Consider the following 27,772-nt stretch of genomic DNA (forward strand, 5'->3'; position numbering starts at 1 on the left):
CCAAGGACATGTGCAAGAATTTAAATTTGACTGCTTTTGGAAGGCCATGTTAAATGCACACAAATGAAAGGTCTGTATGACCCTCCGCCCAGATTTCTCAGGAAACCTCTGGCAGGGACACCCAGCAAGGAGGAGGCAGTTTTGCAGACCATGTGCTGAGGTAAATCTGCCTCCATCCCCTGAGGCAAAGTGTGGATCTCCAGCAGCAGGGAAGGAGAAGCAGCAGCTGTAGGGTGGGGGAAGGAGGAGTTTGGCTGGCAGCCAGCTGCCCTGCTACTTCCTCCCTCCTTGGACTCCAGGGGGACACAGAGATTTGCAGAGGGTGGTGGGAATGTGCCTCTAGCCCATCCTTGTTGCCCCACGTCGTTCATGCCCCTGGCAACAGCTATAATTAAACCACTGTTGCATATGCACACTAGGCTCCTTGAGTCAGTGGAGCATGTCCACAGAGTAGCTCTTGCATTGACACTGAGAGCAGTGCACTGTGGGTAGCTATCTCACTATGCAACTCACCATCATCTACCGTGGGGTGTTTTTGGAAGGGTTTGCAGTGCCTCATGGGGCAGGTTCAGCTTCCTGTGATGCAGTTTTCCCGGTCCCATCATTCCATGCGCATGCTAGTACGTTTTGTGCTGCTTTTCAACAGCCCCTGTAACCTGTGCGCCACCATCTGTTAGAAAGAATGAATCCTGCACTGCTCTCCAGTATTGTGCTGAGCTTTATGAGTACAACGCATCTGATCCTGCAGTATTTCTTGAGCTGTGAATCTGATGACAATGCCTTGGTGTCTGCGTTGCAGTGTACCATGGAAAGAAACAATTCAGGATTGCTGTTGGCATTTATGGAGCAGCTGCACACAGTGGACCATTGGCTCTGGGCTCGAGAATCAAGCACTGACTAATGGGATTGCAGGTATGGGATGATGAGCAGTGGCTGCAGAACTTTTGGATATGCAGGGCTACCTTCCTGGAACGGTGTTTGAAGTTCACCCCAGCCCTCTGGTGCAGTGACACCAAAATGAGAACTGCAGTCATGGTGGAGAAGTGAGTGGTGATCGCTGTGGGGAAGCTGGCAATGCCATACTTCTACTTCAGTTGGGAATTAGTATGGAGTTGGGAAATGAGGAAATCCACCATATGGATTGCTGTGATGCAATTGTGCAGGGCGATTAATCACCTCCTCCTATGAAGGACTGTGACTCTGGACAATATGCATGAAATAGTGCATGATTTTGCAGCAGTGGGGTTCCATAACTGCGGTGGGGCGACAGATGGCACGCATATTCTATTTTGGTCCCAGAGCACCTTGTGACAGAATACATCAAGAGAAAGTGCTACTTTTCTAAGGTATTGCAAGTGCTGGTGGATTGCTGGAGTCGTTTCACCAACATCAACGTGGGCTGGTCAGGGAAGGTGCATGATGCACGCATCTTTAGGAACACAAGCTTGTACAGAAAGCTTCAAGCAGGGACTTTCTTTCCAGAACAGAAGACTACCATTGTGCATGTGGAAATGCCAATAGTTATCCTGGGAGACCCAGCCTCCCCCTTGCTCCCATGGCTCATGAAGCCATACACCAACCACCTTGACAGCAGCAAGGAGCACTTCAACAACAGGCTCAGCAGATGCAGAATGACTGTTGAATGTGCCTTTGGCTTGGAAGGGTTGCTAGCGCTGTCTCCTCAGGAGATTAGACCTCATTGAGGAGAATATCCCCATGGTCATCGCTGCCTGCTGTGCACTTCATAATATCTGCGAAGTAAAGGGGGAGAAATTTCCCCAAGGGTGGAGCTTGGAGGTGGATCGGCTGTCTGCTGATTTTGAGCAGCCAGATACCAGGGCTATAAGAAGGGCTCAATGGGGGTCTATTCGGCTCAGGGAGACTTTGAAGGAACATTTTCACAATGAGCCACGGTAAGATGTGTTGCTGTAATGTGTTGAGCCTGGCATAGTTTTTTTGCACTGTGGTATGATCTCAGTAATGATTGTGGTTTGTGCCTTATATGACAATGCAAATGCGCGTATAGCTGTTCTCTGTGAATGTTGGAGCTGAAGCCATCTTGTGCTGCAGAATAATAATATCCTGCAGCTCTCATTGGCCGGGAGGGGACATGCCGCTGCTTCCCGGAGCCACTTGAGGTAAGCGCCACCTGGAGCCTGCACCTCTGAGCCTCCCCGTGTGCCCCAAACCCCTGCCCCAGCCCTGATCCCCCTCCAGCCCTCTGAACCCCTTGATCCCAGGCCGGAGCACCCTCCTGCACCCCCAGCCAGAGTCCTCGCCACCCCTGCACCCTCTCCTGTCCCAGCTCAGAGCCCCCTCCTGCACCCTGAACTCCTCATTTCTGGCCCCACCCAAGAGCCTGCACCCCCAGCCAGAGCCCTCACCTCCTCCCACATTCCAACCCCAATTTCGTGAGTATTCCTGGTCCGCCATACAATTTCTATACCCAGATGTGGCCCTCGGTCCAAAAAGTTTGCCCACCCCTGTGTTACAGACTCAGTGGTGTATGTGCGGCTGTCATTGTGTGTACTCTCCTGGGGGGTGGAGTGCCTTGGTTACTGTTGGGGTCCTGGAAAGAGCATGGAATGAGGTGGGGAGGGAGTGTACGGAGGTCCTGGAATGCAGTATTTTATGGGGTGCAGGGGAGGTGAGCACAGGTGTGCTCAGCCTGAAGTTCAGTCAGAGACCAAAGCATGTCTGTTTGCTTCCTCAGCAGTGCCGTCATCTCTTGCTGCCCGTATTTCCTCTTCTCACTATTCCGCCACATTTTGTCATTGATATCCACCCTCCAAGCAATCTGCTTGCAATCCGAAGCACCAGAGGCTTGCAGGATCTCCTGGAATGTGTCTTCCTTAGTCCTCTTCTTTCTCTGTCTTATCAGCCAAGCCACTCCACCACTGTACTTGAAGAGACCTTCAAGACCACATCTCCAGCTGCTAAAGAAACACTTGACAGAGGTCCTACTGTCAGTGCACTTACACCCCTTGATCCAAACAAGTTACAAGCACCACTTTCTCACTTTTCCTTGGAAGTCATAGAGCACAGTGGCAGCCCTAGCCATGGTGAGTATGGCCTGGGTGAGATGGGGCAAATTGGGACAATGCGGGGGGGAGCACTGGGGTATCAATACAAGTGCATAGGGCTATCATACTAAATACTGGCACCGTTTTCCACAGGCAGTGGTGATTATAGCTGATATCTCACACTTGAAGGTAACTGAGGCTGCAAGGGACCAGCTCCTGCATGCATCTGGCTGCAGACCGGGTCCGTATGCTACTAGACTGTGTGCTGCAATGGTGCCTGCTGAAGTAATTGCTGAGTGGCATGCAAAGTGTCCTACTGTGGGGGAAGAAATAAGGCAGCCCTCCCAAGAAACCTTTGGCAGAGGATTGCAGATTACCTCCAGGAAAGTTTCTTAGAGACCTCCATGGAGAATTCACAGGACATCCCAGTAGGATGACCTGACAGCAAATGTGAAAAATCTGGGGTGGGGGGTAATAGGAACCTATATAAGAAAAAGACCCAAAAATCAGGACTGTCCCTATAAGATCAGGACATCTGGTCACCCTACATCCCGGTGTGCATAAACAAACTATTCTGCAGGGCCCCTTCTGCCTAGCTGTACAGGGGAATGAAAAGCAGACAGCAACTTTCCCCATATTCGTTATTTCACTTCCTCTTCTAGCCTGATTAAAAAGTAGTAAACGAGCAGAAGTGTCCCTGCAGGATTGAAGCAAACTGAGTACTTACCAGAGCTTCTCTCCACTGCATCAGGCTTGCCAAAGCTGGACTGCTAGACTGGTGGCTAGACTGCTCAGGAGTCAAAAAGAGGTCCTGGCTCACCACGCAGCCGGAGCTCCCTGACGCCAGTCCCCCATCCTCCTCTTTCTCATCCAGCACCTTGTCCTCAGGGTTCACTCCAGTGGCCTTTGCCTCCAGTGTGCCCCCACCCCCCGCCCGAAGTATCCATCAGGGTCTTGGCGGTGGAGGTGGGTCAGCACTGAGGATGGCATGCAGCTTCTTGTCTTGTAGAAACTGCATGCCTGCAGCTCCGCAGCAGAGCGGCTATTTGCCTCCCTTGTCGCAGCTCCTTGATTTTTATGCGGCACTGCTGCATGTCACTGTCATAGCCCTTTTCCAGCATGCCCCAAACCATCTGGCCACAGAGTCAAAGTTCCTGCCACTGGAGCAGAGCTGTACCCGCACAGCCTCCTCTGCCCTCAAACCCAGAAGATCCATCACCTCCGGTGTGCTCCAGGCAGGAGCGTGTTTGCTGCACGGAGCTGGCAGGGTCATCTGGGCAGCTGCTACTTTAGCTTTCCACACTGAGAAAACAGGAAAAGCAACTTCAAAAGTTCCCAGGACATTAAAAGGGAAGGGGGACATACCAGTGTACCTGGCTGTCGGTCAACGGAGTTCAAAATGGTTACCAGAGCGGTCCTGGTGGGCATGGTGGGACACGTCTTGGAGGCCACTTAGGTCGATGTAAACAGCACAGTGTCTGCACTGACACTGTATTGCCCAAACTACGTTGACCTAAGGGCTATGCCTCTCATTGAGGTGGTTTTATTAGGTCGGCGTATCAGGAGAGTTACAGCGGAGGGAGGACAATTGTAATGTGTACACCTCCATACTTAAGTCGATGTAAGATTCCTTATGTTGACCTAACTCTATAATGTAGACTAGGGCTTAACCTGTTCAGTCTTCCTACTTTGAGGTACCCAAATTTAATGGCAGGTTGCTAGTTGTGCAGGGTTTTGTTGTTGTTTTTTGGGTGGGTTATTTTTTTTTTGTTATTATTTTTTTCTTTTTGCATTGCATAGCATGTGGTTTCCCATGTAGCTGATTTCTCAAGAGTAATGGCTGAGTGGGTCTGTGGTTCATGCAGTGAACAGAAGTTGGTATTTGCATATTTAGTAGCTGTAGGCTATACCTGTTTGCTGGGGATGAAGCAATGTAGCCAGTTTAGCAGATTTTTTTCTTTTTCTTTTTTAAAATTCCTTAATGATCTGGACTGCTCTTTCAGTCTCTTATCTTGAAGCTATCAGATTACTCATTGGTTGCTCAAAATCATAATGTTGAGCAGCAAACTTTGGTCCAGAGTTGCTCATCCATATATGCAAGAATGGATTTTAATCTGGCTATAAGTCTTGGTGATGTAATCAATGTCTAAATTAACTGTTTTGATGGAGTGGGATTTACAGTGCATCAGAATGGAGTAGATATTTGCAGACAACTTAAACAGATCATGCTGACCTGTTTCCATGGTGCTCTGGTACAAGAAGCATGTTGGTGTGTTTTCTGCCTATTCAGAACAGCTACAGTCATGAATAAGGCATTGCTTACTATAAGCACAGAACACCAGTAGTAGCTGAGAGATTTCTCCAGAATGTCCTCAGAGTTGCTAGAGAGACAAGGTGGATGTGGTAATATCTTTTATTAGACGACCTTCTATTGGTAAGAGAGACAAGCTTTTGAGCTTACACAGAGCTCTTCTTCAGGTCTGGGAAGTTTACTCAGAGGCCTGGTCTAAGAAATTAGATCAGTTTCACTATGTCACTCAGGGATGTAAAAAATCCACCCCCATGAGTGATGCAGTTAAAGCAACCTAATCCCTCCAGTCAGCCTAGGTAGTGTCTTCACTGAGGCTATGTACTCACAGTTTATACCGAGGTAAGCTGTAATGTTGCTTAGGGGTGTGAATAAGCCACTCCCCTGAGCGACATAAGATACACCAACCTAAGTGCTGATGTGAACAGCCACTGTGTTGGCGGGAGAGCTTCTCCATCTGATGTAGCAACCAGCACTTGCTGGGGGCCTGGAGTAATTAAGTCGACAGGAGAGCTTGCTCCCATCAGCTTTGAGCTGTGCCACTGTAAGCTATATAGTGTAGCCATACCCTCAAGCGCCTCAGTGGCACAGCTGCAGTGGTGTAGTTGCAGTGCTGAGTTTTAAGTCTAAACAAGCTTAGAGTGTCATAGCTAAATACAAGGTGGAACAAATTGTTCAGTATAAATAGTTAACACATATTTCAAGGGACCATTCAAAATGCAGTGTTCCATTAACACAGAGGTGGGTAACCTGAGCCTGAGAAGGAGCCAGAATTTACCAATGTTCATTGCCAAAGAGCCACAGTAATACGTCAGCAGCCCCTAATCAGCTCCCCGCACCCGCACTCTCAGCGCCTCCACCCACCAGCAGTCCTGCTGATCAGCGCCTCCCTCTCTCTCCCCGCACATCCTGATCAGTTGTTTTGTGGTATGCAGGAGGCTCTGGGGGGGAGAAGGGAGGAGCAAGAGCACAGCAGGCTCAGGGGATGGGGGGGAAGGGGTGGAGTGGGGGCAGGGCCTGTGGCAGAGCCAGGGCTTGAGCAGTCAGCACCCCCCGGCACACTGGAAAGTTGGCACCTGTAGCTCCAGCCCCGAAGTTGGTGCCTATACAAAGAGCCACATATTAACTTCTGAAGAGCCGCATGTGGCATCGGAACCACAGAGTGGCCACCCTTGTATTAACACCTATCCAGTCATAGGGGGAAAAAAAAGTTGGGGAGGCGGTTTAAGTTGGTTCTAGATTGTTGTAATAAGCCATAAATCCAGTGGATCTGTTCAGTGCATGATTTTTTGTATCTACAAAATTATGAATTTAAGCTCCCATGTTGCTATTGTCCAGGTGTTATGCAGGTTTCCTTTGAGGATGAGGACGGAGAGGTCAGATATAGAGTGATCACTTTGTGAAAAGTGTTCACCCACAGGTGGTATGGTGTTTTTTAATCACTTCTGTGTGAGTTTATTTGAGAGCATAGTGATTGTCTCATTTCACCCACATAGTTGTTATTGGGGCATTGAGTGCACTGGATGAGGTACACATGTAGGACCCAGGGAACTTGAAAGGAGTGTTGTGTTGATCATTATAGCAGTGGAGATATGTCTATAGGTTTTACATCTGTTGTGCTGGTGCTGCTTTGAGTTGGTGTGTGGGGGTGCTTCATTATGATGATGAGCTTGGAGGATTGTTTGAAGGTCAAAAGAGGGGGTTCAGGACAGATTTCTTTTAGGCTGTGGTCCCCGTCAAGTCTGGGTTGTATTTGTTTGATACCCCATACGGGTTCCAAGTGACAATTAGAGGTGTGTGATTGGAGGGGGGACTATTTCTGTGGTGAAACAGATTATCTCAGGGTATTTGGGTAGCCCATTCCATGATGCACTTGTCAGGAACTGTGGGTCTTGAGCTTTGGTCCTAAGGGCTCTTTGGTGCTAGCAAAGGGGTTCTCAAACTATCAGCGGTATGGGAATGTGTCAAAGGAGTTGTGAGCGGTGTGCCTTTATTTTATTTTTTAAGAGCTCTGACTGTGTGGCTGGGGCTCATGCAGAAGGGCTGTGCACACTAGGGAGGCAGAGGGAGGGGATAAAGGGGACAGCTGGAGACCAGGGGCTGACTGCTAGAGCCCTGCCACCTGGGCTCCTCCCCGTTCCCAATCCCTCACCTGCAGTACCGGGTTTACCATGGCGCCAGGTCCAGACTCAGAAGGGGCCCTTGCCAGCCCGATCCCCGGGCCGACTGAGCTGGCCAGGAAAGCTGCCCCCACCCCTGCTCCACCCCCACCCTGCCTCTTCCCCAAAGCCCCTGCCCCTGCTCCACCCCAGCCGCACCCCCACTCCATCCCTTCACCTGAGCAACGTCCCAGGGGACTGCAGCAGGGGTTGGGCGTGCCCTGCACTCACCGGGTGGTGGAGCCAGGGGAGAAGAGTGGAGCAGGCTGGTGCTGGGTTACTCCACTTCCCACCACCCTGTGAGTGTGGGGTCGGGCCTGCCCTGAAATCACTGGGTGGCAGGAAGTGGAGTGACCCAGCCCCAGTCTGCTCTGCCAGTTCGAGCTGCGGGTAGTTTCCCTCCTGCCCCCCAAGCCTGGGGAGGAAATGGAGCGGTGGGGAAGGGGCATGGGATGGGGAAGAGAAGGGGATGGAGAAGTGGGGGCAGGGGAAAAGGCAGTGGAGGAGGAAGGGGGTGGGATGGGGAGGAGATGGAGTGGTGGGGAAGAGAAGGGGATATGGGAAGCGGGGGCCCAGCATGCAGATCCCCTTGGCAGCAGCTGGGGCTACCCTGTTAAGCAGGCCTATCAAACCCCTCACCCTGAGAAGCCCCACCTCACCTGCATCTGCACCACCCTGATGAGCCCCCAGACACCCTCCCCACTGAGCCCCAACCACCTATGCCTGGACCCCCACCCAAATGAACCCCACCTCCCCTGCACCCAGACCCCTTCCCCTGCTGAGCTCCAACCACTTTCACTTGGTCCCCCCTGCAGACTCCCATTGCCCCTGCACCTGGAACCTCCCTGTGCATCCAGATCCCCCACTGAGATGCCTGCACCCAGACTGCCCCACACAGAACCCTCTTACCCCCATCTGGGTCCCCACACACTCAGTCGCTCTGCACTTGGATCCTGCTGCCAGGCTGAGCCTCCCTGCCCACATCTGGTGTGCTTGTGCAAAAGGGGCAGGGCCCCAGGGTGTTTCTGTGGCAGGCATGACCCTTGTACTGTGTCAGGGTCAGGTTCAGCCTCACTGCCAAGTCCCTGTCACAGGGGGGCGGGGGAGGCTGCAGGGTATTCTCCCACCTCCATGCAGCCAGTGGCCTGTGCTCCCCACTGCCATGGTAGAGCTTTCACTTTTATTTATTGAAAAAAAAAGATAGAATTTTAAAATATTATGCACAGAATTTGATGCAGAATTCCCTCAGGAATGTGGGGCGCTGTACAGCTGTGATGGTGAGACTGTGAAGGGGGTGCTGGACAGGAGGGGATCTGGGGGTGGGGGAGCTGGACAAGGGAAATGGTGTGCAGGGTGCTGTGCAGTTGTGGTGAGAGGTCAGCTGGAGGGGTCTCTGGGCAGGGGGTGCTGGGCATAGTGGGTCCAGGGGCATTGGGCATAGGGATCTGTGGGGGAGGTCTCTGGGTGAGGGGGTGCTGGCATAAGGGTAGGGCACTGGGCAGTGGGGCAATGTGGAAGGGGCACGCTGGCAGTGCAGGGCAGGGTGGGCCAGTGTGCGTCTAGCAGTTGTGGGTTTGTAAACAGTGCCCTTGTGCTGGGCTGAGTGGGGCCACTCCCACTGCGCTGAGCCTCATTGCCCCCAACCGGCCCCTCGCTCTGTGGTCCACCCCCCATCACAGGCCCTATTTCCTCCATGGGAGCCTACAAATGTGTTTGGCACTGGGCCCACAAAAAATCAATCCGGCCATGCTCACTTGGAGGTGGTGGCAGAGCTCTGGCTGTCAGCCAGTGCAGGGCAGCAGGGCTCTGGCTGTCAGCCCTGGGGTTGCAGCAGCAGCACAGAAATAAGGGTGGCAATGGGGTGCTACGTCTGCGGTGAAAAATGATTGATATAGACGAATATCACTTTTCACATTGCCACCTTTACTTCTGCGCTGCTGCTGGTGCAGTGTTGCCTTCAGAGCTGGGTGCCTGGCCAACAGCCGCTGCTCTCTGCTCTGCCTGGGCAATGGTATATATACTTAGGGGGTGGGGGAAAGGGCATAAATGACAACGGACACAAAGAAGTGGGGCGGGATCAAATACATTTGGGAATCACTGCGTTAGCAGGTTCCGACCTGCTAACTATTGTCAGAACAGGAGCTGAACTCAAAGACGACCCCGTGCTGGGACCTGATTGCCAGAACAGTGGAGGACCTGAGTGGTCTACTGTCCTTGCTTAAACCCAGCACAGGAACAGGAAGTTGTCCATGCAACTGGGATCCACAGTGCTCTGGACTGCGTACTTCCTGTTCCTAGATTTCCTGGTATCCTGACTCAGTCTGACTTTGATTACTGATCCGTGGTTCTGTTCTCAAGTTCGTCTCCTGCTTCTGATCTCCTTGAAACCTGACCCTACCTGCCTCCTGACACCTGACTCTCGGTTTTTGCCCTCTGGCCTGTTTTGTACTCTGACCTCCTAGTATCTGACCCGGCCTGACTCCTCCTTTGACCACTAGGTCAGACTGCCCACATGCTGCTGATGACAGCAATCTACTTCTTGGGTGGAGCATCATAAAAACATAAGAACGGCCATGCTAGGTCAGACCAAAGGTCCATCTAGCCCAGTACCCTGTTTTCCGACAGTAGCCAATGCCAGGTGCCCCAGAGGGAATTAGGGTTTCCAGTCATGCAGTTTTCGACCGGAATGCCTGGTCAAAAAGGGAACCTGGAGGCCAATAGGAGTTTCGGGCGTGGTGCTTGCAGGTGTGGGCAGCACAAACATAGCAGAGCTGCCTGGCCGCCCTGTACCTAGGAGCCTAGGGACATGTTGACCCCTCCAGGGAGCTCCCCAAGGTAAGCGCTGTCCGGAGACCCCTCCTGCACCCAAACTCCCTCCTGGAGCCCGCACCTGCCCACACCTGGTCAAAAACTCGGGAGGGTTTTCTGCCATTTTGATACGATCATATCCTTATTTGGCAAATCATTGAACAAAACCTCCGAACGGCTGAGAAAAACTTTCTATATATATTTCCCATCTGTAAATGGCTTTCTGTTTTTTTGCAAGTACTGTGCAATCTTGTAACTTCCTTCTGTGGCTTGATTTTTACTTACACTTAAGCAGTTAAAAACACTGCTTTGCTTCTCATATCCTGCTACTGGCTTTTTGATCGATTCAGTCTTGTCTGCTTCTTCAAGAAAACTAAAAAAAAATCAGTCCAGAATCTATGTTATACAAACTCTTCAGCAATCTGAATTATATATTTATTTTTTTAATTCAGCATTTTGAAATAATAAATTAATTTCTATCTTTAAGGCAGCAAGGAGACACATGGTTTTGCATTGAGTTCTTAGGCTAGTGGTAGAACAAGCTCTGATACCTAGTTCTAAAAAAGGATCAAAGTGGAAAGGTTAAAGGATTATCATAGCCCTGACACCGCTTTGAGACCAGGGTTCTTACTAGATTCAGGACACTATGAAGCCTCCCAGGTATTCCTTTTTACAAATTTGGAAAGTAATGTAAACAGAACATTCTAACAGAGCCAGTTCCTGGATTTTGGGTTAGTTCAAAGGCTCTTACAAGTGTAAATCTAACATGTAGACTGTCATTTGCAGACATCTTTATTATAGATGTGTCAAGAATGGTGAAGTGTGTGTTTGTTCTGCCATAATAGGCATATGCCAGACAAGGCAGTTAGTCAGTGCATATGGAATCCCAGGTTAAGGTCATCTAGGTATGAATTACCCTCTTCCTCACTTAAACCCCTCATGGAGTACAGATTTATGGTATGTGGACTGCTATTATCTAGCCACATCAGTCTCTCTAGGATGTTGTGCTGTGGCAGTGGGGATCTCGGAATGCTACAGTATCTAGCTCTTTCTGTGCAAGCTTATTTATTCTTTGGGTAAAAGCATTACAGAGAAAGCATATTAAAAAGAATAAAAGAACCTATCTGCATGCTAATAAGCTTACCAGAGACCACCTAACTCCGACATGGGCTGTGGCAGATGATTAGTTCTTCAAAACCCACAAAGGGGTGTCTCTTATGGTCACAAGTTCATAGCTACCTCAGCTCAGAACCAGCACACTTATGAAAAGTCTGGTCCATCCTTTATACAGTTCAGGGGTCTTTGAAATGGCATTTACAGGAGCAAGTAACTAGTGGACAATGGATTTTTCTCAAGATGCAGGATTCAAAAGGATGGACTTTAAGGTGAATTGTTTACATTCCCCTCACCCTGAGTATTTCCTAGGAAATCCACTTCACATTATGTCTCAGAAAAAGTCCTTTGAAGTTCCTAATCCTTCCCAGAGACTACATTAGTCAGTCTCCTACAGAAGTTGTGTACAATTCCACAATAACACATACAGAATTCAGTTTTTAATAAATAGACCCCAAAGGTACTAAACTTAATTCAATACATTTTATCTCAATTCCATAAGGTTTGGCCAGGCTATTGCAGGATATTGTCAAATCTATCACACTAACTCTAGCACACCCATGGTTTACATATTTCATCATCTTTCACTATCACACAGCTCTAGCCCTTTCATCAGTGACATGTATACACAGGAAGAGTTAATCAGCTGCAGCAACAGGAAAATAAGGTTCTCTGCCACTGTAATACTTAAGTAGATACATTAGCTGCAACTATCAGCCTCTTCCTGTTTTGTGTTCTTAACCCTAATAACCTACCCTTGACCTTATGCAACAATAGCACTCGTTGCCCAAACACTGCAAGATCCGGTTAACAGATGTTAATATATATTTTTAACTTTCCATAGTAGTTCCAACATGTCACTTCTTGTATATGTTCTGTGCTATAGCCTATGCAGAAGAGGAAAACAAAATCATGTCATCTCATAAGTAGACAAATGCATTATGTGCAATAACTTCAGACCAAGACGTTGTGTGACACCAACTTTGTTGTTGTGTGTTCTCAAACAGGTTTCCATGGGTAACCTAATGAAGTCAAGAATTCCCACATGTGGCCCCCTAGCTGTCAATGAGCAGAGAGGTTTCAAGTCATACATGCAAATCTCATCTCTTTTACACACACAATGTGAATGTCAAAATAGGGTGCTCATCTGCTATGGCATTCTGTAACCTGCTGTACCCTGATCTTAGTTTTATTTTTAGTTGTTGCTGTTGTCTCTCTCAGCCATTTATACACATTTACACTTGCAGCTTCTTTGCATATTAGTTTTTCTGAGAGATACAGCTTCCTGTAACTATTTGCTTAAAAAAGCCTCTTACAGAAGTCAGTCTTTATATATTGTAGGGATGTTTCTATGCTCTGGTCACACACGTATGCATGTCCTTCAGGTAAAATCATGAAGTTAGACCTGGCAGTTACCCGGTTTTAGATTACTTTATCCAGTTATGGATAGCTGATATCCTTCTCAGTATCCAATTTTTTATAAAAGTCATCATTCATTCTTCTACAGTGCATGCCATCCAAGAAGCTTAGTGCTTATCACCATGAGTGTTAAAAAGACAAGTATTGTTACCTCCATTTTAGAGGAGGGTATGGAGGCAGAGAAGATAAGACCCACATTTTTAAGTGTCCACTGATTTTGAGGTTCCACATGTTTGTTATGTTGCCAACCCAGAGGTGATAGCCAGAGATGCTGAGCACTCCTCCATAAGTCTATCTGTGGGAGCTGTGGATAAGGAACATCTCTGAAAATAGAATCTGATCTCGGTATCTCAAGCTCCATACAGCATTCAAAGCCAGGGGACAGTTGAAAATTTTGACCTTAGCTGCTTGCCCAAGGACACATGGAAAGTCTGTGTCACAGTTGGGAACAGAACACAACCCTCCCTCCCCCAGTCCCACTCTTGTGCAGAATCCATAAGATCATTTTTCCTTTCCTTTTTAAATTAGAGTGTGTTAAATATTTCAGAACATTTTTTAGGCTTCATTGCTTGTTTACTATTACAATCTTGAATCACAGGAAAGGGACAGCTTAAGAAATAAGTGTTAATGCCAACAAAAGGATGGTTAAAAAGTTTTAGCACATTTTCACCTTCCCCTCCCCAATTACTTATTTATACAAGTTGCTGTAAGATTTAGGCTGTCTACACTATGGAGTCTATGCTGGCATAGTCCCCTACTGTAGACAGTATAGGAACATCACCTCCCCGAATGACATTAGCCATGTTGACAGAAGCATATTTCCATTGACATAGCTGCATCTACACTGGGGGTTTTGTCAGTTGATCTGCTAACTTACTTATAGCTCACAAGTATTAAACCCTCCTTACTGTGGGAGCCAGGCTGCTGCCTGCCTACTCCCCCATTACCACCAGCAGTGCCTAGACCTTTTTCCCAGGGTGTTCACTCAGCTCCTTTTGTAGAAGGTTAACTATCTTACTTCCTTTCCCCTGCTTGCAAATAACTCCTATGCTCTGCAAACAAACCAGGCAACTCATTTCCCCTTTTATACGCTAACATTCTGATGTAATCACATCTCCTCAAAAGTGGAGCTTCAAGAAAAAAAACAGCAAATATTGCAAAACTAACAATAATTGGCAACATTGTAACCACAGTATCTGTAACAAGCTGGTCACCTGTGCTCAGATCCTCAAAGATGTTTACTTTAGGCACTTAACTCCTACTGATTTCAATGGAAGTTAGGAGAAAACTACCTCTTGAGGATGTGGGCTCCAGCTACCAAACTACGTTTCCCAAAAGACCACAGGTCAAATGTGGCTCTGCCCTCTCCAGCACCTAGGTGTGCCGTAGTTACAGAGAATTTCAAGCTGCACAGAAGATACCCAGGGTAAGTAGCGGTTTCTCACATCTTACAGGCCAAACCATTGCATAAGCAAACACAAACAGTGAGACAAGGCATCTTTTAACAAGGTCTACAAACCTTTGAGATATACATCAACCCACACTATGTTACATGACTTTATGATTAGCTCCTTGTTTACCCTTCCCCTGAAAGAACAAACTTTCTTTTCTGAGATCAAAGGAGAGAGCTATAGTCCCTTTAAAATAATCTTTCTTGCTAGAAGCTGAGACTTCTGTGTTTCAAGAGTACTCTAGGTAGGACATACCAAGAATGCAAGGCAAAACTGCTGGTCAGAGAATGAACAAAAGTCATTCAGGGACTTTTTTCTTTGTCATATTCATTCTGCCATGTGATCCTAGTTGTTGGACATGGTACATAAAGCAAAAAGTTAGGCGACAAAATAATACCTAATTAGCAGATTAGATGTTTCCATGCCCCTGTCACTCTAAAACCATTCCTGTGCCAGAAGGCAAGGGATTCCCTGGATCTAGCAGTGAGTTTCAGCTGACCTAATCATCTCAGTGAACCCAACTCACTATTTGTATCTAAAAGGTGTCATGTAATATGTCATTGGAAAACTAATAACTCACTGATCATTAATTTTCTTGCATGATATAAGTACGATCAATCCACAGAGGATTATAGAGACGTGCTGGTATTATTATTAAAATGTATTTAAAACAAGCATGTTAGAGGGAGTTGATTAAACTGTTTTTTCCAGACAGGGAATGTGGTTCTACCTCCTTGAATGTGTCTTCCATGTAAACTGAGCAAGGTGTGACCAATGACAAAGAAAAGCACATTTCAATGCCAGGCAAACAAAGCCATCAGGAAAAGCAAGTCAGGGAAAAGTGATCATTTAGCAATCTCAATGGGGGATGGAGACTGCAACCCCAAGAAGCCTGCCTGCCTCTTGAAGCATGATCAATAAACTTTTGAGAGAGAGACTTTTTCAAAGGTCTATTGGACAATAAAGAGAAGGGCAGAGACCCCCCTAAGTTACTTCACCTCAGAAGACATGAAAAAGCAGTGCCTTGGACACTGGGGATCCTGACTAAGAACTAGTCAGCAATTACTGGAAAAGGAAGATAGGTGAGGAAATTACCTTGAACAAAGACTGTAGCTTGTAAAGTTAGGTTTTAGCTGTTAGAGACTGTTACTTTTACATTTGTCTTCTTGCAGTCCTTTCTATCTTTATCCCTTGTACTTGAACTTACCTAAATTCTCTCTCTTTGATTGAATAAACTTGTTTTACTTTTTATCTAAACCAGCCCAATGCAGTGATTGAATTGAAGTGATTTTTAACGCCCGTCAAGATAACAAGCTGCTGTTTGTTCCTTTAAAGGAGCCCCAAGGTTAACTGTGTTCCAAGACAGGGTTGGACACTGCAGGGAGACAGTTTTGGGAAATTCAGGACTTAGGGGGTGTTGGGATAACTCTGAAAACAGTAACTGGCCAGTGGAAGCCAGGGTCTGATGTGTATGCTTGTAGGCTGGCTGTTGGTGTCCAGACTGTGAGCCACAGCAGCAAAGCACTTAAGGCACCCAGAGTTGCAGGGTAGTTAGTGACACAACCCCTTACTGGTCTGGGTTGACCCCAGAATGTCACAGGCCCATATCCACATCTCACTCTCACCTCTCAGGCCCATGCAGTGGTATTTCCAGGTTCTCTCTGGTTTAGTGGGCCATCCTAAACTGATAGTCAACTTTTTAAAAAAAAAAAAAAAAGGCACACTTCCAAGAAAGCTTTATCACCTAAGATTCTTATAATGAACAAAGGTTGTCTGTTTAATTTGTGTGTTTGGCAGAGCTATAGGGCTCTCTGTCTAGAGTCTTTCCATTGTACATGGGTCTTTCACACTACAAGAAAGGGGAGAGAAAAATGAAATAACTATTTTAAAACAACAGAAATTGGTATGAAGCCTTAAGGCCAGGAGTATACCTGAAACTGTAGCTTTTATTATTTTCAAGTTTGCAGGATTTCTAGCTGACCCTCTTAACCATCAGGAATGACAGGTGCTTCTTGTTTTAGCTTTTATGAGCTCTTTTGCCTTCATTATGGTTTTCCACCAAGATTATCTCAGTTAGATCCATCCCAATATTCACATGAAACACTGACAGGACAACTTTATTTGTGTATTGGGGGAAATGGGAAATCTATTTTAAATAAAAATTGAAAGTTACTTTAAACCCCAATGAGGAATTTTCACAAGGTGATGCTGTTGACTTTGTCACAGTTTCAGGTTAACTGCACCCATCCTCTGTGGTTCACTCCAAGCGTGTCCAGTTAGGTCTCTAGACATCACTTGTCTCTGGATAGAGACCTGGTTCCACCCTCTTCTGACTGGGGTTTTTAAGGCCTTACACTGTGATATGCCTGTTAGGATTCCCCCCAAGACCTGTTTCCCCTTGGCTTCCCAAGAATTCATTTCAACTCCAGACTTCATCACTCAGGCATCTTTATTTGGCATACAGCAATGCTATGCTGAGTTAATCAGACTCAAACTTGCGGGAGAGGTAAATACAGGGTACATAACAAATCCAAAGTTGCACAGAAACCCGCTCCCTTTATATACACTTACAGATTTTATTCTAGTTATTATATCTGTATTACACATATTTGGATTGGCTTCATTACTCTGTAGGAACCAATGCCTGTACAGCATGCTTTGTTCATACTTGACCTACCTTCTACCTCATCTTTACATTCCTGACTTATCTTGTCCATTGTGGTTTTGTTTTTTAGTAAATCATTCTCTGGGTGTTTCCCTTCTTATCTTAGCTAGCTCAGACATACTGTCTTTTAGCTTACTGACCTATTATCTTAGTTAGTACAAACATTCCATTTTCAGCCTGCTAATTTATTTACCTCCCTAATCCTGTCTCCAAGAAATAAGGCCACCTCCATGTTCAATTACTCATATCAAGCCAGTCCTGCAATGTCCAGCAAGCCAGTCTGCCTAATGGCCCATGTCTTTATGTTGGTTTCTCTCCAAGGTCTGTGAACAGAGTATTGCCAGCAGTTAAAAATGACCACACAGCTCTTTCAAAGCAAGCACATTTATTTTTAAAGTAAAAGCATTAAGGAGAGAACATAATAAAAACAATACACAGATTTAAACACATACTAACCTTACCAGGAGTCACCCATTATGGGGCCCTAGCAGCCGAAAGCCCTTCCAACCCTTCTGCAGGATGGGGCCTCTTGGACAAAAGTACATTTCCATTTGCTGGATCAGAGAGAAGGCTCTGTGTCAGTTTAAACTCAGTCTGTTTATACCAAAAGTCCTTTCTTTGTCTGAGTCTCTGGAAAACTCAGTTTGAACTAGTATGTGGAAACTTCTCCAGGGGCTAGTATCTCTCTAGTGCTATTTAGTCTCAGAAATGATCCCATAGTTGGGACCCTCCTTCCAGACAATGTTGTGGTATCCTCTCGCACTGAGCATACCTCTCTGGGGGAGGGAACTCCAGTTATTAGGAAGAGACAGGTATTAGTAATGGGCGATTCAATCATTAGAAACATAGATAGCTGGGTTTGTGATGACTGGGAGAACCACATGGTGACTTGCCTGCCTGGTGCGAAGGTTGCAGATCTCTTGAGACATCTAGATAGACTTATGTGTAGTGCTGGGGAGGAGCCAGTGGTCATGGTACCATGGTACCAATGACCTAGGGAAGGATAGGAGAGAGGTCCTGGAGGCCAAATTTAGGCTGATAGGTAAGATTGAAGTTCAGGACCTCCATGGTAGCATTCTCTGAAATGCTTCCAGTTCCACGCATTGGGCCAGTTAGACAGGCAGAACTGCAGGGTCTCAATGTGTGGATGAGATGGTAGGGAGGAGGGGTTTAGATTTATTAGGAACTGGGGAAACTTTTGGGAAAGGGGGAGCCTATACAGGAAGGATGGGTTCCACCTAAACCAAAATGAACCAGATTGCTTGCACTTAAAATTAAAAAGGTCGTAGAGCAGTTTTTAAACTAAGGGCTGGGGGAAAGCTGACAGGTGCTTTCAGAGGAGCACATGGTCTGGACAGCAACATCCCTTAGGGGAGGATCTATTACTGGGAGATTCTCTATGTCCTAGTAAGGAGAAGAGGATGGAAGATGATAAAATACAAGTAGGATCTGATGAGAAACCGTCAAATGAAAAAACGTCTCATTCAATTACATCACGTAATGGGAGACCACTAAAAAGTGACAAGTTGTCAAAGTGCTTATATACCAATACTAGAAGTCTAAATAATAAGAGGAGTGAACTAGAGTGCTTTGTATTAAATGAGGATATTGATATAATAGGCATCACAGAAACTTGGTGGAATGAGGATAATCAATGGGACAGAGTAATACCAGGATACAAAATATACCGGAAGGACAGAACAGATCGTGCTGGTGGTGGAGTGACACTATATGTGAAAGAAAACGTAGAATCAAATGAAGAAAAAATTTTAAATGAACCAAACCATTACCATAGTATCTCTATGGATAGTAATTCCATGCTTAAATAATAAGAATATAGCAGCAGGGATATATTACTGACCACTTCACCAGAATGGTGATAGTGACTATGAAATGCTCAGGGAGAGGCAATTCTTGATTTAGTCCTAAGGTATAGGATCAGGTCCAAGAGGTGAATATAGCTGGACTGCTTGGTAATAGTGATCCTAGTATAACTAAATTTAACATCCCTGTGGTGGGGAAAACACCACAGTGGCCTAACACTGAAGCATTTAATTTCAGAAAGGGGAACTACACAAAAATGAAGAGGTTAGTTAAACAGAAATTAAAAGGTATAGCACCGAAAGTAAAATCCCTGCAAGCTGCATGGAAACTTTTTAAAGACACCATAATAGAGGCTCAACTTAAATGTATACCCCAAATTAAAAAACATAGTAAGAGAACCAAAAAGGAGCCACCGTTGCTAAACAACGAAGTAAAAGAAGCAGTGAGAGGCAAAAAGGCATCCCTTAAAAAAAGGAAGTTAAATCCTAGTGAGGAAAATAGAAAGGAGCATAAACTCTGGCAAATGAAATGTAAAAATATAATTAGGAAAGCCAAAAAAGAATTTTAAGTACAGCTAGCCAAAGACTCAAAAAGAAATAGCAATTTTTTTTTAAGATATGTCAGAAACAGGAAGCCTGCTAAACAACCAGTGGGGCCACTGGATGATCGAGATGCTAAAGGAGCACCCAAGGACAATAAAGCCACTGTGGAGAAACTAAATGAATTATTTGCATTGGTCTTCATGGTTGAGGATGTGAGTGAGATTCCCAAACCTGAGCCATTCTTTTTAGGTGACAAATCTGAGGAACTGTTCCTGATTGAGGTGTCATTAGAGGCAGTTTTGGAACAAATTGATAAACTAAACAGTAATAAGTCATCAGGACCAGATGGTATTTATCCAAGAGTTCTGAAGGAACCCAAATGTGTAATTGCTGGACTACTAACTGTAGTCTGTAACTTACCATTTAAATCAGCTTCTGTACCAAATGACTGGAGGATAGCTAATGTGACGCCAATTTTTAAAAAGGGCTCCAGAGGGGACCCCGGCAATTACAGGGCGGTAAGCCTGACTTCAGTACTGGGCAAACTGGTTGAAACTATAGTAAGGAACAAAATTGTCAGACACATAGATGAACATAATTTGTTGGGGAAGAGTCAACATGGTTTTTGTAAAGGGAAATCATGCCTCACCAATCTACTAGAATTCTTTGAGGAGGTCAACAAGCATGTGGACAAGGGGGATCCAGTGGATATAGTGTATTTAGATTTTCAGAAAGCCTTTGACAAGGTCCCTCACCAAAGGCTCTTAAGCAAAGTAAGCAGTCATGAGATAAGAGGGAAGGTTCCCTCATGGATTGGTAACTGGTTAAAAGATAGGAAACAAAGGGTAGGAATAAATGGTCAGTTTTCAGAATGGAGAGAGATAAATAGTCCCCTAGGGGTCTGTACTGGGCCCCAGTCCTATTTAACATATTCATAAATGATTTGGAAAAAGGGGTAAACAGTGAAGTGGCAAAATTTGCAGATGATACAAAACTACTCGAGATAGTTAAATCCCAGGCAGACTGCGAAGAACTACAAAAGGATCTCTCAAAACTGGGTGACTGGGCAACAAAATGGCAGATGAAATTCAATTTTGATAAATGCAAAGTAATGCACATTGGACTGTACATATAAAATAATAGGGTCGAAATTAGCTGTTACCTCTCAAGAAAGAGATCCTGGCGTCATTGTGAATAGTTCTCTGAAAACATCCACTCAATGTGCAATAGCAGTCAAAAAAGCGAACAGAATGTTGGGAATCGTTAAGAAAGGGATAGATAATAAGACAGAAAATATCACATTGCCTTTTTATAAATTCATGGTATGCCCACAACTTGAATACTGTGTGCAGATGTGGTCGCCCCATCTCAAAAAATATATATTGGATCTGGAAAAGGTTCAGAAAAGGGCAACAAAAATTATTAGGGGTATGGAATGGAGAGATTAATGACACTGGGATTTTTCATCTTGGAAAAGAGATGACTAAGGGGGGATATGATAGAGGTCTATAAAATCATGACTGGTGTAGAGAAAGTAAATAAGGAATTGTTAATTACTCCTTCTCATAATACAAGAAATAGGGGCCACCAAATGAAAATAAATAGGCAGCAGGTTTAAAACAAACAAAAGGAAGTATTTTTTCACACAACACAGTCAACCTGTGGAAATCCTTACCAGAGGATGTTGTGAAGGCCAAGACTATAACAGGGTTCAAAAAAGAACTAAATAAATTCATGGAGGATAGGTTCATCAATGGCTATTAGCCAGGATGGGCAGGGATGGTGTCCCTAGCCTCTGTTTGCCAGAAGCTGGGAATGGGCGACGGGATGGATCACTTGATGATTACCTGTTCTGTTCATTCCCTCTGAGGCACGCGGCATTGGCCACTGTTGGAAGACAGGATACTGGGCTAGATGGACCTTTGGTCTGACCCAGTATGGCTGTTCTTATGTTCTCATGACTTGCCTTAATTATCCCCTGCTATTTTTAGTACGTGGAGGATCTGTGGTAACGCTTCCCCATGAAGTAGAACACAACCTTATGTAAACCATTCTTAAATTTAATACAATGGTCTCCAAAAATACTTCATGGGGTTGCAATATCTGTCACTAACCTGTCAAGAGAGGGTAATGAGTCTATTCAGGAGAGCAGCTTGGCCTACAACAGCGAACTGGCAGTAGGCACTCCTGGCTTCTATTACCAAGGAAGTCTTTGTGCCTTGACAGATTTGGAGCTGATTTTGCACCAGCATTGTTCTAGCCTTCTGCCAATGCACTTCAGCTAATTAACTAGATCAACGTGGTTCACTGAACAAACAGTACAGGGGGAGAGAGCAGTGTGACTGTGGAAAGGAATCGATCATTATGGATATCAGGCAATTCCCATGATTTGCCAGCTGGTCTGCCCCTTCTTCTGCTAGCTGGGTTGCTTGGCTTATTAGGAAGATGAAAATTTCAAGGATTCAGCAGCAAAAATATGAAGTCTTATTATATCCCTAGTATTTTTCCAGTGACCCAAGTTATATTAGATTGTGTAGGAACAAGCAGACAGGAAAAATGGCTTCCAAAAATTTGATGGCATTGATCATTTGGGAGGGAATGTTTTTGTACCTATATGAAGAGCAACTTCTAGCCTCTCACCCATGTAGAGGGCATAATTTCCATTCACTTCAATGAAAGCAGGATGGTGAATGGTACATATTTTAACATAGCCATTCCCTGGCAGTTCAGGCTATAAAATCAGTCTGCTTCTAGCTAAGGTATTTCTATGGCCCCCATCACTGTAGTATGAGACCATCTCACAATCTTTAATGTATTTATTTCTCATAACACTCGTGGGTTGGGAATTACTACTATCCCCATTTTAAGGGCTTGTTTACATGGTGGGGTAATGTACTCTAGGGTGTGTGATTTCTAAAGCACCACTAATGTGCATTAATTGGTCAGTGTAGATCCTGGTGGTGGACACTAAAGGTTCCCTAGGTAGCACTTTAACATCGTGCTGTTTCAAACAATACTACATTAAAGCACACCTGCACGTTGCAGAATCTAAATGAACCACTTAATGCACTTTAGAAATCACACCCCAGTAAAGCACATTACCCCATCATGTAGATGAGTCCTAGGTGACGCCTCAAAGTCACATATGAACTCTGTAGCAAAATAGAGAATTGAACCTGGGTCCTAGTCTAGTGCCCTAATGACTGGGCTATTCTTCCTCTACTTCCAGACTCAGGTTTCATTTAGAAATGTTAGCCATTACTGTTGCACTGTTCCAGTGCAATATTAGACATTGCCTTCTTTATGATGACATTGCTTTCTTCTCTACAATAATTTTAATTATATAACTGGAGGAAAAACTAGTAGCAAAGTTATTTCAAGGACTTTGGGAGCTGTGCCAACTCATTAAAGAGACAACATGGGTAAGGTAATAAAAGACATTGCCTCAACCACCTTGTCTTTCTAATATTTTTGGACCAACATTCGAAACAAGCCACTAAACTCTCAAAATGGTCAGCAGCAAGTGTTCCTGAAATCTAAATACTAACAGATACACAGAATTTAAAAGAGAAGCTCATGGGGAAAAAACACGGGTGCTGTACTGTAATTCCTGTAAGTGATTTGTATTTGGCAGTTTGAATGTAGATGGTTTAAAAATACTATTTGCATGTGATAACTTTGCCTTAATATGTCAGCAGCTGAATCAGTTTTTAAAAAATACAGAATTGCAGGTGTCCTTGAAGGGAAGGAAGTACCCAAATGCTAATGAGCCAAAGAAAATAGTGAAATTAGATAATGGGATTAGATCAGTGGCATTAAATTATCATCCCTCTGGGGCATTTTCTGTTGACAAGCACAGATTGCAAAGGGAGTCAGCCTCAGTGCGTCATCCCTAACCTCTTTAACTACTGCATTTGAACTGAGGAGAATATCCATCGCTGGGAAAGATTTAGAACATCCCAACAGATTCTTTGAGTTCATTTCAGAGATGCTATGTCAGTGGCATTGATGCAGTGCACAGAATGGTGAAATACCAGTGTTATTTGTAAGTTAGTCTCTCATCTGTTGGAATCTGAATGCCTCTTTTGTTAAATGTGCATAATTTATCTTTCACAAATACACTAGAGATGTCTCCGGTACTATTGTGCATACAGTACTTGAGTTAAACACTCTCAGGGCAGATTGCAACAAGGAAAGGAGACTATTTTAGTTTACACTTGTTAACAGAAGCCCTTCACACATTCTGGTAGGCGTCAAGATTACATCTGCCAGTCTGGTTTTTAAAATGCGTAACTACAGAGGAAATGGTATTGAAATTAGCACCTCCAGCAGTCTGTTTGGTTTTACATAGATGTCACAAAGCATTAACAGTGCAAGGGAAAGATGGAAAATGGCTCTTTGACACTTCTCCCCATCCTATTTTTATTAGCCCAAGATGCTTGAATTCATATTTCTTTCAGCGTTTTGGGGCTGTCAAAGCCAGCAGTAGAAAGGGCCAAGCTAATCACCTCCTTTGTTCACACTTATAATTGGCAGTGCCCCCAGCTTCTGCTTTGGAAGCAGCTGGCCAATACCCAGACTCTGCATTTAAACTCACTCTCCTACTTGCAGTAGGATGCTATTGTGTGACTGAGAACAGCACAACTGTAATTAACTGAGTCAGGTCTGGAAATGGGGCAGTGCCATTTTTATTATTTCAAGCAAACCCATTGGTGGTTATAGTTTCTTTAAAAATCCTCCTCCCTGTTATCCTAGGTAGATGTTGACATTTGGTGGGTTGCAGCGAGACAGGGCTGTGGAGAAGTATGTTTGTATAGTTTTAGGAATCAGATTTTTTTCTTGCTTTCCTCCAAATCTAACATTTCACTTAAGCAAAAAACCAAAAACCAGGCAACCAAACAAACAAACAAAAAAACCTCAAACCAAAACACCCCACAACCCTTAAATTTGCTTTCCTGTTGCATAGATATTGAACCTTGGGGAATAAAAAAAAGGGCAAGCAGGCACAGCCGGAGGGAACTTGACTACAGCAGCAGTGATAGGAACTCTTGGTACAACTCCCATATTACCTGACTTACCTCAGTGATGGGAATAACTGAATGTGAAACTCCAGATGGGCCCCATTGACAATCAACGGAGTATGAACCAATAGATGTCAATGAATTTGGCCTATTGTTTCCCTAGAAAGAAAAGGAGTACTTGTGGCACCTTAGAGACTAACCAATTTATTTGAGCATAAGCTTTCGTGAGCTATAGCTCACTTCATCGGATGCATACTGTGGAAACTGCAGAAGACATTATATACACAGAGACCATGAAACAATACCTCCTCCCACCCCACTCTCCTGCTGGTAATAGCTTATCTAAAGTGATCACTCTCCTTACAATGTGTATGATAATCAAGTTGGGCCATTTCCAGCACAAATCCAGGTTTTCTCACCCTCCGCACCCCCCCACCCCCACAAACTCACTCTCCTGCTGGTAATAGCCCATCCAAAGTGACCACTCTCTTTACAATGTGTATGATAATCAAGGTGGGCCATTTCCAGCACAAATCCAGGTTTTCTCACCACCACCCCCCAAAACACACACAAACTCACTCTTCTGCTGGTAATAGCTTATCCAAAGTGACCACTCTCCTTATAATGTGTATGAAAATCAAGGTGGGCCATTTCCAGCACAAATCCAGGTTTTCTCACCCCCCCACCCCCATACACACACAAACTCACTCTCCTGCTGGTAATAGCCCATCCAAAGTGACCACTCTCTTTACAATGTGTATGATAATCAAGGTGGGCCATTTCCAGCACAAATCCAGGTTTTCTCACCCCCCCACCCCCATACACACACAAACTCACTCTCCTGCTGGTAACAGCCCATCCAAAGTGACCACTCTCCCCACAATGTGCACGATAATCAAGGTGGGCCATTTCCAGCACAAATCCAGGTTTTCTCACTCCCCCACCCACATACACACACAAACTCACTCTCCTGCTGGCAATAGCCCTAGAGTTCTTTTTCCTTCAAGATGGGATTTTTGCTTATCTCCCTCAGAATCCAAGAAACATTCCCAAAAGATTCTACCTCACCCATCTCCAGAATTTTGGATCGTTGCAAAGAAATTGTCCCATGATGGCTGTAAAGACATGGAGTGAAAAAAGAGTAAAAAAAGTGTACGCAGTTGATAATATCCCACTCACTTGGCTAATGGTCCTGAATAACACTGGATGTGTCCTCTTCTCAGTGTGTGCATCTCCTGTTATTTTAATTTAATGGGAGATACCAGCTCTTTTGAAGAGAGAATTTCTTCTTTTTGCAGTGAAGGAAGTCTAGCCAGTCTTCTTTGCTGTAACTGAGGGCTGGTCTACATGGAAAACATATATTGGCATAGATAAATCTCCCAGGGGTGTGAAAAATCCACCCCCCGAGCAGGGTTGGCTCCAGGCACCAGCTTTCCAAGCAGGTGCCTGGGGCAGCATTTAGAATGGGGCAGCTGTCCGTGTCCCATGGTGGCAATTCCGCGGCAGCTTTTGGGCAGCAGCTCCGCCGCTGTTGTGGTAGCGGCAATTCGGCGGTGACTGCTTGGGGTGGCAAAACTGGTAGAGCCGCCCCTGCCCCTGAGAGACATAGCTATGCCAACCTAACCCCTGGTATAGACAGTGCTAGGTCAGCGGAAGACTTCTTCCCTCAAGCTAGTGACCACCTCTCAAAGAGGTGGATTAACTACAGTGATGGGAGAATGCCTCCCGTCGCTGTAGTGAGTGTCTACACTGAACTGTTAACGGCGGCGAAGTTGCAGGTCAGATAATCTGCAATGCAAGAACTGTAATTTACCGAGTCAGAATTCTAGCTTTAGGAGGATAGTCATATACTAAGTACCTCTTCCTCCTCCCATCCCCACATTCAGTATTTCTATAAAGAATCCACTTATATTCATACCCCAGCACAACAACTCAGAGCTGTATACACTGAAGAGATAATTGGGTGTGCAAGAATGGTATCAGCAGTCACCCTCTACATCCTCTTTCTCTTATCCTCCCAGGAGCTAGCCACTTTGGTCTGGTCTAAACTAAAGCTTTTTAGCAACTTTCTGACTATTTGGCTAAGCTGTGGCATTGCTAGCCTCTCATGCACATAAACGCAGATTGGGTCTTGGAAGAAGCTTCGGTGGGGAAAATAAAGTATTTCGTGGGGATTAATGTAGGTGAGATTACATATGTTTTTTCCACACTTCAATTTTTCCTTAATACTAACATTACCTGCTCCATATTAATGGAGATGGTGAGAGTTAGAGTGAGGATTATTTGTAATGTTCTGAAATGTAATGAATCCATGGATTTCTTATTTGTTAAGTTTCAGAGTAGCAGCCGTGTTAGTCTGTATTCGCAAAAAGAAAAGGAGTACTTGTGGCACCTTAGAGACTAACCAATTTATTTGAGCATAAGCTTTCGTGAGCTACAGCATGATGCATCCGATGAAGTGAGCTGTAGCTCACGAAAGCTTATGCTCAAATAAATTGGTTAGTCTGTCAAACTGACAATACACTGTTCCAGTGCCAATTACCACTACCTATATTTATAGAAAATCTACATGTACCAAAAATCACAGCTGTACATAGAGGCTAGACCCTGCTCTCCCCCAGCTGTGTTCCTCCACTTCCTTCTAGGCATGCTCAATTTCCTAGGAGAAAGAATGGTTTAATACATTGATCCATATATTACAGCTCTGAGGGACATTGTTTGCCATCCTGGAGGAGTGTCCTGGCCTCCAGCTGGTTATCCTCTGTTCTGCACTTAGCATCATATGCTGTTTGGAACACATGCTACTCCTGTTTAGAACAGCAGCACAGTATTGTCTTACCACTTTTTCCCTGCCACACCACCTCTTGGAATCCTGTACAGTATTCCTGCTGCAACGGAGGGCATATTGGACTGAGGATAGTGGCATGTCATGGTCCTGGGGCCGGTTTTGTTCAATATCTTCATAAGTGATCTGGAGGATGGTGTGGATTGCACCCTCAGCAAGTTTGCAGATGACACTAAACTGGGAGGAGTGGTAGATATGCTGGAGGGTAGGGATAGGATACAGAGGGACCTAGACAAATTGGAGGATTGGGCCAAAAGAAATCTGATGAGGTTCAACAAGGACAAGTGCAGAGTCCTGCACTTAGGACAGAAGAATCCAATGCACCGCTACAGACTAGGGACCGAATGGCTAGGCAGCAGTTCTGCAGAAAAGGACCTAGGGGTTACAGTGGATGAGAAGTTGGATATGAGTCAACAGTGTGCCCTTGTTGCCAAGAAGGCCAATGTCATTTTGGGATGTATAAGTAGGGGCATTGCCAGCAGATCGAGGAACGTGATCGTTCCCCTCTATTTGACACTGGTGAGGCCTCATCTGGAGTACTGTGTCCAGTTTTGGGCCCCACACTACAAGAAGGATGTGGAAAAATTGGAAAGA

Source organism: Lepidochelys kempii, chromosome 10 (assembly GCF_965140265.1).
Source record: "Lepidochelys kempii isolate rLepKem1 chromosome 10, rLepKem1.hap2, whole genome shotgun sequence".
NCBI classification, from domain to species: domain Eukaryota; kingdom Metazoa; phylum Chordata; order Testudines; family Cheloniidae; genus Lepidochelys; species Lepidochelys kempii.